This window comes from Nerophis ophidion, linkage group LG16 (genome assembly GCF_033978795.1).
Source record: "Nerophis ophidion isolate RoL-2023_Sa linkage group LG16, RoL_Noph_v1.0, whole genome shotgun sequence".
Taxonomy (NCBI): Eukaryota; Metazoa; Chordata; class Actinopteri; order Syngnathiformes; family Syngnathidae; genus Nerophis; species Nerophis ophidion.
In genome coordinates this window covers 23,737,465-23,751,147 of record NC_084626.1, presented here as the reverse complement: position 1 = coordinate 23,751,147, position 13,683 = coordinate 23,737,465, and the positions used below count along the sequence as shown (strand labels likewise).

Here is a 13,683-nt window from a genome sequence, read left to right as displayed (position 1 = left end):
TCACGCCAAATTTCTTCCCCCGTACAAAAACCTCCCCCCGCCCATTTACTTCCGGGGTCATGATTACTACAGACGTTTTGTTAACGCTATATTATAAAAATATAACGCTATATTATAAAAATACCGACGTTTTGTTAACGCTATATTATTAAAAACTATTTTTTTTAAAACAATTTACAAACACAAGCTATGGGATGACACATTTACTTCCGGGGTCACGTTTCCTCTTATGTCATCCCATAGCTTGTGTTTGTAAATTGTTTTTTAAATTTTTTCATAATATAGCGTTAACAAAATGTCTGTATTTTTATAATATAGCGTTACGTTTTTATAATATAGCGTTAACAAAACGTCTGTATTAATCAGGACCCTGGAAGTAAATGGGCGGGGGGGGTTTGTAGGGAGAAAAAATTTGGCGTGACACCCTCGTCTTTTTTTTTTCTTCTAGTCCTTCACTCTCACTATCCTCATCCACGAATCTTTCATCCTCGCTCAAATTAATGTGGAAATTGTCGCTTTCTCCGTCCGAATCGCTCTAGCTGCTGGTGGCCATGATTGTAAACAATGTTCAGATGTGAGGAGCTCCACAACCCGTGATGTCATGCACACATCGTCTGCTACTTCCGGTACAGGAAAGGCTTTTTTATTAGCGACCAAAAGTTGCAAACTTTATCGTCAATGTTCTCTACTAAATCCTTTCAGCAAAAATATGGCAATATGGCAAAATGATCAAGTATGACACATAGAATGGAGCTGCTATCCCCGTTTGAATAAGAACATCTCATTTCAGTCGACTTTTAAATGCATCAAGGCCTTTTTAGTCACAAAAGTGGTCTATTTTGACATCGCCGAGGTATGAGCTTCTCAGCCCAGCAGTTCCGCTAAGTGTTACCGTGAGCCGCAGTTTGCCTTTAAAGGTGTTTTGCGTCTCTCACGGCAATATATAAGAGGTAACCCGAGGGTGGTATGGCGCGTGTTGGAATGAAAGCACGGGCCACTGAGGTTCATAAATAAAGTTGACAGCAGCCATCTACCTGCAACATGACTAGAATGTTTAAAGAGTTCTTGGCAGCAAGGAGGGAAATGTCCTCCTTTCAAAACAGCGACGCAAAAACCCTCTCCTAAATGAGCAGAAATATGAAACAAGGCTGTCCCGCTGGAGGTCCGTCCATCCATTCATTTTCTACCGCTTGTCCCTATTGGGGTTGCGGCGTACACCCAGGACCAAATTTACCAACCTTGAGACCTTCGAATTCGGTAGATGGGTGGGGGTGGGTGTTGAGGGAGGCGGGGTTTGGTGGTAGCAGGGGGTATGTATTGTAATGTCCCGGAAGAGTTAGTGCTGCAAGGGACTCTGGGTATTTGTTTTGTCGGGTTTGTTGTGTTACTGTAGGGCTGGGCGATACGGCCTTTTTTAAATATCTTGATATATTTAGGCCATATCGCGATACACGATATATATCTCGATATTTTGCCTTAGCCTTGAATGAACACTTGATACACATAATCACAGCAGTATGATGATTCTATGTGTCTACATTAAAACATTCTTGTTTATACTGCATTAATACCGTATTTTTTGGAGTATAAGTCACACTAGAGTATAAGTCGCATTTTTGGGGGAAATTTATTTGATAAAATCCAACACCAAGAATAGACATTTGAAAGGCAATTTAAAATAAATAAAGAATAGTGAACAACAGGCTTAATAAGTGTAGGTTATATGAGGCATAAATAAGCAACTGCTATGTTAACCTAACATATTATGGTAAGAGTCATTCAAATAACTATAACATATAGAACATGCTATAAGTTTACCGAACAATCTGTCACTCCTAATTGATAAATCCCATGAAATCTTATACGTCTAGTCTCTTACGTGAATGAGCTAAATAGTATTATTTGATATTTTACGGTAATGTGTAAATAATTTCACACAAGTCGCACACCGCGGCCAAACTATGAATAAAAAATGCTACTTATAGTCCGAAAAATACAATATATGCTCTTTTTAAAATGTCATGCAGAGAAGGAAATCACAACTAAGTCAATTGACCAGAACTGTATTTATTAAACAGTTATTAGCAGGTGACTTTTCAAATGATGCTACATATTAGCAGCAATGCTACTTTTGGTAGCCCCACACTTGCCAAATTAAAGTTGTCTATTCGGCATCTTCCCGCTTGAAGCCGAACCACCGCCGCTGTTTTTTATTGGGAATGAATTCTTTCTTCATTTGTTACCAGATTGGCACCTTATTCCTCTCATCTTACCACTCGCACGGCTCCGCTAGCACCACAGCTAACGTTACCCATGCTGCTACCTCTCTGCTCCGCGAAGGCGTATACGTATGTGCTTTATGATGTGACGTGTGTAAGAATGTGCGCTTGTTTTACGTCTTTGTGAGCATGAGAGACGAGAAAGAGTGCAAAAGATCCTGTAGTGTAATGCACACAGCTAAAAGCAACTGCGTGAGAATGTATACCCGAATATCACGATTTAGTCATTTTCTATATCGCACAGAGACAAACGAGTTTTGAAAATGTACCTAATGTCGAGTTTTGAGAAAATGATAGTATTTCTTTTTTTAAGTGCGCCTTATAGTCCAAAAAATACTTGTGTGTTGATATGCTGAAAAGTTCATTTCCATTGCTCAAACTAGAGCCTGAATATGATGCATATTGGTATTTCTACAGTGGAGTGAGAAGAATCCATGAAGGTCGGCAATACAAGACCGACTATAACGATCTTGATGGAAAAAAACAAAAAAACTCAAAGTTGTTAGCTTTCAATTTAGTGCAATGACAGATGGTCCTCGTCACAGACAAAAGAAAATGCCGCTGTCAAATTGATTTCATGTGCAGTATGTAAGAGGGTGTCAAATGACAGAAATCAATAGTTATCATATCTGGTATCATCCTGAGACCTCGTATGAAATAATAGTGCTTGTGTAATTGAAGAGTAAGTCGGTTTCTAAGATGGTGTTCTTTAAAAAAAATAGTTACAATTTAATGTTTTGAATGACAAGTTCTGAAGTTTTGAAATCTGTCTGTTTTTTTATTTTACATGGGTCATAAATAAATTCTGATTTTTTTTTTTTGTTTGTATTTAATATATTTTACACGTTTATGCCTACTTTAAAACGGGTGTTTTTTTGCGACATGAAAGCACATAAATAAAACACGCTACATAGTGCAGTATTGGATTTACACGTGCACAATATGCTGAATGGACTGGTTTTTTTAATGGCCGTTTTCATTACCCTTTTTTTACGACTTCTTTTTATTACCGGTTATATTATGATTATCTATAATCTCGTATAGTATTCAATACCGTTGAAATACATTTCAATACACGTGCAATTACCCGAACTGAATAAAACACTATTTTCTTCAATTATGTTATTATCCGTTTGCTCTTACTGTGGCTTATATTTAATGTGATTTTTCTGTATGAAAATAATAACATTGATTAAAAAGTGGTTTCAAACCGTCGATTGCAAATCAAATAATTATAAAAAATAATTACAATAAATTATGTTAAAGTCTTGAATGGGTGCATAAGGGGCAAATTTTTTTGTCAATTTAAACGTGTCGGATGTGTCGATCTACAAAGTGTCGATACCAAGGTGGGTATTGCGATCGGATCGATACCTGTGCGATAGGATTGATATATTCATATTGATTGTTATATATATTTTTTTCAATAAGTCCAGCAAATTATTTCATTTTTCTCCTAGTTTGTCAGTACAAACTGTGCATCTCTCTCTCGCTCTCTCGCTCTCTCGCTCTCTCGCTCTCTCGCTCTCTCGCTCTCTCGCTCTCTCGCTCTCTCGCTCTCTCGCTCTCTCGCTCTCTCGCTCTCTCGCTCTCTCGCTCTCTCGCTCTCTCACTCTCGCTCTCACTCTCGCTCTCGCTCGCTCTCTCTCATTCGCTCTCTCTCTCATTTTCTCTCGCTCTCTCTCATTCGCTCTCTCTCTCTCTCTCATTCGCTCTCTCTCTCTCTCATTAGCTCTCTCTGTCGCTCTCTCTCTCTCTCTCTCTCTGTCTAAGCACAATCCCATTCACGACCAGACAAACATTACATGGCGACAGAACAGGATCAAATATTACAGGGAGACAGAACAGGATCAAACATTACAGGATCGCTGACGGGTCTGCCAACTTTTATCGCCCCGTGCAAAAAAGATGAGATACAATTAACTAATGGGGTGGGGGGGGGTGGATGTTTATCTTCTCCCAATAAACATCTGTTGGAGTATTTTAACTTAAAAGTGTTTGATTGTGAGGCATTAAAAGCCACAAAATGCAGCGTATCCATCAGACCCACAAACGCCGGCTGAGTAACGATATAAACGTTGCACGGAAAATTTCTCGGCCAGTTTTTGCATCCCACAGGGGGGAGTCTTTTGTGTTTCTGCACCTGCGGTTCCCACACATGGTTGCAACATTGTTAGTCAACACTGTCTGCTCTCATTTTCTCGCACATTTGACCCTTTGATGTTCTGTGTACCTACACTCTGTCCGTGTGTGTGTTCCGGCAATGCTTACTTAATGGGGACATCGCTCTGTTTACACCAGGGGTCACCAACTCGGTGCCCGCGGGCACCAGGTTGCCCGTAAGGACCAGATGAGTCGCCTGCTGGCCTGTTCTAAAAATAGCTCTAATAGCAGCACCTACCAGTGAGCTGCCTCTATTTTTTAAATTGTATTTATTTACTAGCAAGCTGGTCTCGCTTTGCTCGGCATTTTTAATTCTGAGAGAGACAAAACTCAAATAGAATTTGAAAATCCCCCCAAAAATTTTAAAGACTTGGTCTTCACTTGTTTGAATAAATTTTTATTTTTTTTTTACTTTGCTTCTCATAACTTTCAGAAAGACAATTCTCGAGAAAAAAATACAACCTTAAAAATGATTTTAGGATTTTTAAACACATATAACTTTTTACCTTTTAAACTCCTTCCTCTTCTTTCCTGAAAATTTAAATAAATGTTCAGTAAATTTATTTTTTTAGTGTAAAGAATAAATACATTTTTTATTTTATTCTTCCTTTTAGCTTCTGTTTTTTCGACAAAGAATATTTTTGAAATATTAAAATTCAAAAAAATGATTCTGGCAAATCTAGAAAATCCGTAGAATCAAATTTAAATCTTATTTCAAAGTGTTTTGAAATTATTTTAAAAATTTTGTTCTGGAAAATGTAGATAAAATAATGATTTGTCTTTGTTAGAAATATAGCTTGGTCCAATTTGTTATATATTTTAACAAATTGCAGATTGGATTTTAACCTATTTAAAACATCACATCAAAATTCTAAAATTAATCTTAATCAGAAAAAATTACTAATGATGTTCCATAAATTATTATATATATTTTTTCAGATAGATTCGAATTAGCTAGTTTTTTTTCTTCATTTTTTTCGGTTGAATTTTGAATTTTAAAGAATCGAAATTGAAGATAAACTGTTTCAAAATTAAATATTCCTTTTTTTTTTCTTTTTTTTCTCCTCTTTTAAACCGTTAAATTAAGTGTTTTTTCATCATTCATTCTCTACAAAAAAAGCTTCCGTAAAAGGACAAAAAATTTACGACGGAATGACAGACAGAAATAACCCCTTTTTTTTTATATATAGATTTATTTATTAAAGGTAAATTGAGCAAACTGGCTATTTCTGGCAATTTATTTAAGTGTGTATCAAACTGGTAGCCCTTGGCATTAATCAGTACCCAAGAAGTAGCTCTTGGTTTCAAAAAGGTTGCTGACGCCTGCTTTACGGTAATGTGTTAATAATTTCACACACAAGTCCAGTGTGCAGATTGGATTTTAACCTATTTAAAACATGTCATCAAATTTTTAAAATTAATCTTAATCATGAAATTTACTAATGTTCCATACATTCTTTTTTAAATTATGTCAAAAAGATTTGAACTAGCTAGTTTTTCTCTTCTTTTTTTTCGGTTGAATTTTGAGTTTTAAAGATAAACTATGTTTCAAAATTGTATTTTCCTTTTTTTCGTTTTATTTCCTTTTTTAAACCTTTCAATTGTTTTTTCATCATTTATTCTCTACAAAAACCCTTCCGTAAAAGGAAAAAAAAATGTATGATGGAATGACAGACAGAAATACCCATTTTTTTAAATGTATATAGATTTATTTATTAAAGGTAAATTGAGCAAATTGGCTATTTCTGGCAATTTATTGAAGTGTGTATCAAACTGGTAGCCCTTCGCATTAATCAATACCCAATAAGTAGCTCTTGGTTTCAAAAAGGTTGGTGACCCCTGGTTTACACAGTCACCTTTAGGGGAGCTCTGACAGTAAGGGGACAAAAAACAGGTCCCCTAAAGGGAAATGTTTAATTTAATTTGAACTTTTTAAAAAAAAAAATTAAAGGTCCTCAGTAGTCACATACAAATGTGAGTGAATTGTTCAAAATTATTTAAATTTGGTCCCCACGAACCATATTAACTCTTTTTTTCTCAGGGTCCCCAGTAAGAATGAACAGCACATTACTTCATCCATCCAGAGATTTAAAGACGTGTATGAGCTAACTGGGCAGTTGCCATTTAACCTTTTTTTTTGTTATGCCTCCACAACCTGTAGAAAGGTTTCCACATTTCTATTAGTGGACCAGGACATCCTATATTTAATAGAAATGTGTAGGGGAGGTGTATGGTGTGTGGTCATTAAATAAGTATTCTGATATATGTTTTTCAGAAAAATTACCCAAAGTCAGTGAGTCTCAGTTTGAAAAGTTAATTAATTGTATAATTTTTCTTTTAATAAAAAATGAAAACAGGTCCCACAAACCTGAACACCACACAAAGGGTAAAGTAGGTATTTGTGTGCACTACCAGTAGACTCTCTCCACATTCATGACATCATATGCTCCAACTGTCCAACTTGAGCCGTTTTCTTATGTTGTGGAATATGCAGCAAACACAGCAACTTCTCTGGTCAAACTGGGAAAATCTAAACAACGAAACCTGTTTCCATCAGGCTGAAGGTGCACTCAGGGAGGCGCGGATGTTGCGATGGATTCTGAGGACTGCGATTAATTCTTCATCTAAACAGAATGATGTGATCGTCCCGTCGGTCCCAGCCAGAGGGAAAACATTACAGTAAGTTTATTTGTATTATTATGATTTATTTTGTGTGTGGGTGTGTGTGGTACACAGAACATCAATTTCCACACTTCCATTAGCCCCAGGTCCAGTGGACCCGGACATCTTATATATAATAGGGATGCACCGAAATGAAAATTTGTGGCCGAAGCCGAATAAAATTTAAACGCTTGGCCGAATACCGAATAATGAATGCAGTTTTTCACAATTTTTTTTATATTGCATAAATAGCCTAAAATAAATATTTAGACATGCTTTTCAAATAAAGTATTTTTTTATTGAATATTGAAATTTTTTTAATAATCCAGTAGCCTTTGCTTTTCAAAAAAAAGCACAAAGTTTTTCATTTATATTAGGCCTTCAAATAAAAAAAAATAAAGTGCCGGATAAACCCACAACAAATGAATTATTGTCCTTTTGGCAAAAGTCTGCTTAGCCACAGTAGATATGCTAATAATGTAAACAGAAGGCTCAAGTAAATCTCAATTAAGTGTGTGCTTGTAACCTCATACACTTATACAGGTACACAACATTGTAACCTCATACACTTATACAGGTAGCCTACACAACAGGCTAATAATGTAAACAGAGGCCCCACTAAATCTCAATAAGTGTGTGCATGTAACCTCATACACTTATACAGGTACACAACATTGTAACCTCATACACTTATACAGGTACACAACATTGTAACCTCATACACTTATACAGGTACACAACATTGTAACCTCATACACTTATACAGGTACACAACATTGTAACCTCATACACTTATACAGGTACACAACATTGTAACCTCATACACTTATACAGGTACACAACATATCATACACTTATACAGGTACACAACATATCATACACTTATACAGGTACACAACATATCATACACTTATACAGGTACACAACATATCATACACTTATACAGGTACACAACATATCATACACTTATACAGGTACACAACATATCATACACTTATACAGGTACACAACATATCCCAACGTCACTGCACCTTGGTTGATTGCGTCACCGCGTCAAAAAATTGCGTCACACGCCACTATTCGGTCTTGTTCTTAACTCATTCCACCGAAGGCCGAATGTGGCTTTTTTTGCCATATTCGGCCGAATATATTCGGTTACCGATTAATCGGTGCATCCCTAATATATAATACAAATGTGTAGGGGGATGTATGGTGTGTGGTCATTAAAGGCCTACTGAAATGAGATTTTCTTATTTAAACGGGGATAGCAGGTCCATTGTATGTGTCATACTTCATCATTTCGCGATATTGCCATATTTTTGCTGAAATAATTTAGTAGAGAACATCGACGATAAAGTTCGCAACTTTTCGTCGCTAATAAAAAAGCCTTGCCTGTACCGGAAGAAGTCGATGTGTGCGTGACGTCACGGGTTGTGGGGCTCCTCACATCCATCCATCCATTTTCTACCACTTATTTCCTTTTGGGGTAACGGGGGGCGCTGGCGCCTATCTCAGCTACAATCGGGCGGAAGGCGGGGTACACCCTGGACAAGTCGCCACCTCATCGCAGGGCCAACACAGATAGACAGACAACATTCACACACTAGGGACCATTTAGTGTTGCCAATCAACCTATCCCCAGGTGCATGTCTTTGGAAGTGGGAGGAAGCCGGAGTACCCGGAAGGGAACCCACGCAGTCACGGGGAGAACATGCAAACTCCACACAGAAAGATCCCGAGCCTGGATTTGAACCCTGACTGCTCAGGACCTTCGTATTGTGAGGCAGACGCACTAACCCCTCTGCCACCGTGAAGCCCGGTAACAGTACCAATTAGTACATTTTAAAAATGTAATAATGTAAAAAATCATAATAAAAATATAATAATAATATAATTAGCAGTATATACGCTGTATAATAATTTATAAGGTCAACAGTTTGGCAAAATAATTATAATTTTCATGAGGTGAGTCTTCTAATTTCAAGCTCAAACATCATATTATGATGGTAAATGCACGCCAATACTTTGTCCATCCATGCATTTTCTACCGCTTATTCCCTTTGAGGGTCGCGGGGGGCGCTGGCGCCTATCCCAGCTACAATCGGGCGGAAGGCGGGGTACACCCTGGACAAGTCGCCACCTCATCGCAGGGCCAACACAGATAGACGGACAGCATTCACACACTAGGGCCAATTTAGTGTTGCCAATCAACCTATCCCCAGGTGCATGTCTTTGGAAGTGGGAGGAAGCCGGAGTACCCGGAGGGAACCCACGCAGTCACGGGGAGAACATTTACAAAAATAACATTGTTAAATTACAAGGAAACAGAAATGCATGAGGAAAATATTTATAATTGAACGTCTATCTGTGTTGGCCCTGCGATGAGGTGGCGACTTGTCCAGGGTGTACCCCGCCTTCCGCCCGACTGTAGCTGAGATAGGCGCCAGCGCCCCCCGCAACCCCGAAAGGGAATAAGCGGTAGAAAATGGAACATAGTCACAATATTAAGCGATTTAAGTCATAATGAAGAAATGTAATAATGTTTAATAACATAAACTGCATCATAAAAACAATGAAATGAGATACGGGTGGGATTCATACGGACTCATTCCTGGGTGGATCTTGCATGAGAGGAAGATTATTGCAATCCAGTCTGCTAAAAATGATCGAAAACGCCACTCTACATAGCAACTAACGCTGTGGTCAAAATGATCTTAAAATACATTTTGGGATATTTAATACTCTCGCGCCATCTGGCGGGTAAAGTGGATAGTGCACACCCTAAATTGGTTATGTTTCATGTGTCAGGTAAGCGGTGACAAATGTGGCCATATAAATCCCCTTCCTACTGTGCTGTATCGTATTTATGAATATATATTTTTAATTATAAATGTAAATGTTGATGGAGTTTCTGATGAAACATCACATCCTCACATTGTTTACAATCATAGCCACCAGCAGCAAGAGCCATTTGGACCAAGAAAGCGGCGATTTCCCTGTTAATTTGAGCGAGGATGAAAAATTTGTGGATGAGGATAGTGAGAGTGAAGGACTGGAGGAAAAAAAGGCGAGGGCAATGAGAGCGATTCAGATGTTATTAGACACATTTACTAGGATAAATCTGTAAAATCCCTTATCTGCTTATTGTGTTACTAGTGTTTTAGTGAGATTATAAAGTCATACCTAAAAGTCGGAGTGTGGTGACCGCCAGTGTCTCTGATGGAAGCCATGGAGGAGCCAAAAAAGTCGCAGCTGCCTTTTTGACAGCTGCACTCCGCTCATGTCTCCGTTAAGAGCTGACTTATTACCACAATTTTCTCACCTAAACCTGCCTGTTGACATGTGGTAGAGAAACATGTGCGCTTGACCGCTCTGATCCATAGTAAAGCTTCACAACAAACAAAGAAACAACAGCTGTGTTTGTGTTGCTAAAAGCAGCCACAATCCACCGCTTTCCACCAACAGCATTCTTCTTTGACGTCTCCATTATTAATTGAACAAATTGCAAAAAATTCAAACAACACAGATGTCCAAAATACTGTGTAATTATGCGATTAAATCGGAGGACTTTTAGCCGTGAGTGGTGCTGGGATAAAATGTCCGCTCCAACCAATAATGTCACAAGCAGGCGTCAACATAAGCGTCATCATTCAGCGACGTTTTCAACAGGACACTTCGCGGGAAATTTAAAATTGCAATTTAGTAAACTAAAGCGGCCGTATTGTCATGTGTTGCAATGTTAATATTTCATCATTGATGTATAAACTATCAGACTGCGTAGTGGGTCTCATTAGGCCTTTAAAAATGTATGTTCTTCACTGAAAATGAGCCAAAGTCAGTGAGTCTCAGTTTGAAAAATTAATTGTATCATTTTTCTTTTAATGAAAAATTAAAACGGGTCCCACAGACCCGAACACCACACATTAATTTTAATTGCACTTTTTTAATTGTATACTATCAAACAATTTGAACATGTTAAAATAAATATAGGTTAGCATTCCTATTAAATTGAGCAAATAACCGTTTAAGAGTAATTAAAAGCAAACAGTTCACCGCGGATGCAGCACATGTTCTGTTTCATTCAGTGCCGGTCGTAAGTTTCAACAGGTTCCAACATGCAGACCGAAAATGAGGTTTAGAATTCTGTTAGCGCAAAAGATATTAACATTAAAGCAAAGCCTGGGGGAGGAGAAGCTCTCCCCATTTCCCATCTGTTAGAAACAGACAGTAGTATAATTCATGAAAAGACCTACATGCTTCCTCCTCTCCAAGGACATCCAGAGGTCAAAGTTGTCCCGCCCTTCAAAAACTTTGCTTTATTGCCTTTGTTCCTGTGTGATCATTTGTACACGGAGTCCCAGCTCTATCATTACAGTCCCAGCTTGAAAGATCCGCTCCAATAATTTTTATTGTGAGAAAAAAGAAGGGTGCAGGGATTTTTTTTTTCTTTTTCCCGACATGTTTATATTCTGTGTTAAAGAAGGAAGATTTGGAAATATGAGCCGTATTTGACAAATTGTATGAAGGTATTTTGAAAGACAAGAATCGGTAACCCAAAGTAACATCCCACAGTGTGTACTTTCAACAAAAATGAAATGCCGCCCATGTTATAGAATAGAATGAACTTTATTGTCATTATATATGCATAGAACGAGATTTAAGACTCCAACTTAAGGTGTTATCCAGGGGGTAAAAGCTTTACAGATACCATGTCTGCTCTGTTAGTTACCTGTTCAGGGCTGGTGAGGCACTTTGTTTTTTTTCAAATTCAATTGAATTTGTTCATCAACGATGAGATAAGAAAAAGAAGAGAATCATTTTCACTTAAATGTCATCAAATAATTCTTGGTCACCTATATTTACCGTATTTTTCGGACTATAAGGCACACTTAAAATCCTCTCTCAAAGTTGTTCAACAGTCCGGGGTCTACATTGTGGTGTTTTAGGCTTCATAATGCGCGACACCTTTTCAGTGGTAGACAGGTCTGGACTACAGGCAGGCCAGTTTGGTACCTGCACTATTCTACTACGGAGCCACTGCTGTAGAATGTGGTCTTGCTGAAATAAGCAGGGGCGTCCATGAAAAAGACGTTTGAAAATAAAAATATAAAAATACTTGCAAACTTGTTAGATTATTGTACGCAAACATTTTTGGTCGTGCTTACCAACGTCAAAGCTATTTTATTTGGTACATGAATGAAATAAGTGTGAGCAGTAGATGGCAGTCACACATAAGAGAATGTGTAGACCAAAATACTAGTCAAATAAACACCAACATTTTATATGTGCCATTGAAAATATATAACATTACACACGGCGCTCAATAATCCATCAACATGTTTTAGTAGGACTTTGGTAAGCTATGAAGCCGCACCGCTTGATGGATTGTACTGTGCTTCACCATACAAGTATTATTATGGTGTGTGTATATGGTAAGACATGTTATCTGGTGTTTTGTTTCGCAATATTATGCAAAAGAGACTTTTGTCACTTTCTGGTACCTGCTGATCTGTATTTGGGTTCTGCATAAGTCTGAAAATTTGCGCGCTTCCGCCTTTGTAGTCCATTCCTTATTTTTCTTTATCTTGTTATGGGACATTCATCTTCCGCTGTTGCCATTTCTACTATAAATTTGTGTAAAGTTCTTACTTATATCTGTCAGTGAACTCACCATGAAAGCGCTAAAACATACCGGTGTAGTGAGTTCACGTTATTCACCCAAATAACTTTAGTTGTTAGAGTTTCGGTCGGACGGTTTTTCACGGTATATTTACGATATTTATGTAAATATTTGTCATTGTCAATTGGCATAGCTTAATGGCTTTCTGAAATGAGAATTTCTTATTTAAACGGGGATAGCAGGTCCATTCTATGTGTCATACTTGATCATTTCGTGATATTGCCATATTTTTGCTGAAAGGATTTAGTAGAGAACATCGACGATAAAGTTGGCAACTTTTGGTCGCTAATAAAAAAAGCCTTGCCTGTACCGGAAGTAGCAGACGATGTGCGCGTGACGTCACGGGTTGTGGAGCTCCTCACATCTGAACATTGTTTACAATCATAGCCACCAGCAGCTAGAGCGATTCGGACCGAAAAAGGGACAATTTCCCCATTAATTTGAGCAAGGATGAAAGATTTGTGGATGAGGATAGTGAGAGGGAAGGACTAGAAGATAGAGAAAAAAAAAGACGAGGGCAGTGGGAGCGATTCAGATGTTATTAGACACATTTACTAGGATAATTCTGGAAGTGGCGACTTGTCCAGGGTGTACTTCGCCTTCCGCCTGATTGTAGCTGAGATAAGCGCCAACGCCCCCCGCGACCCCAAAAGTGAATAAGCTTTAGAAAATGGATAGATGGAATTCTGGAAAATCCCTTATCTGCTTATTGTATTACTAGTGTTTTAGTGAGATTAGAAAGTCATACCTGAAAGTTGGAGGGGTGTGGTGACCGCCAGTGTCTTTGAGGGAAGCCACGGAGGAGCCAAGAAAGTCGCGGCTGCCTCTTTGACAGCTGCAGGAGGAACGACACAAACTCCCCTCATGTTTACGGTAAGAGCCGACTTATTACCACTATTT

The 13,683-nt window shown here is 38.1% G+C and overlaps 1 protein-coding gene across 1 annotated transcript in view; it reads left to right on the top strand.

Annotated features, from left to right (window-relative positions):
- The window catches only part of LOC133535176 (contactin-4-like), a 645,232-nt gene that overhangs the window by 101,768 nt on the left and 529,781 nt on the right, over window positions 1-13,683 (top strand). Inside the window, exon 5 of the mRNA XM_061874742.1 lies at window positions 7,000-7,121. The gene's annotated coding sequence lies outside the window, so the exon portion shown is untranslated. The remainder of the gene's footprint in view (window positions 1-6,999; window positions 7,122-13,683) is intronic.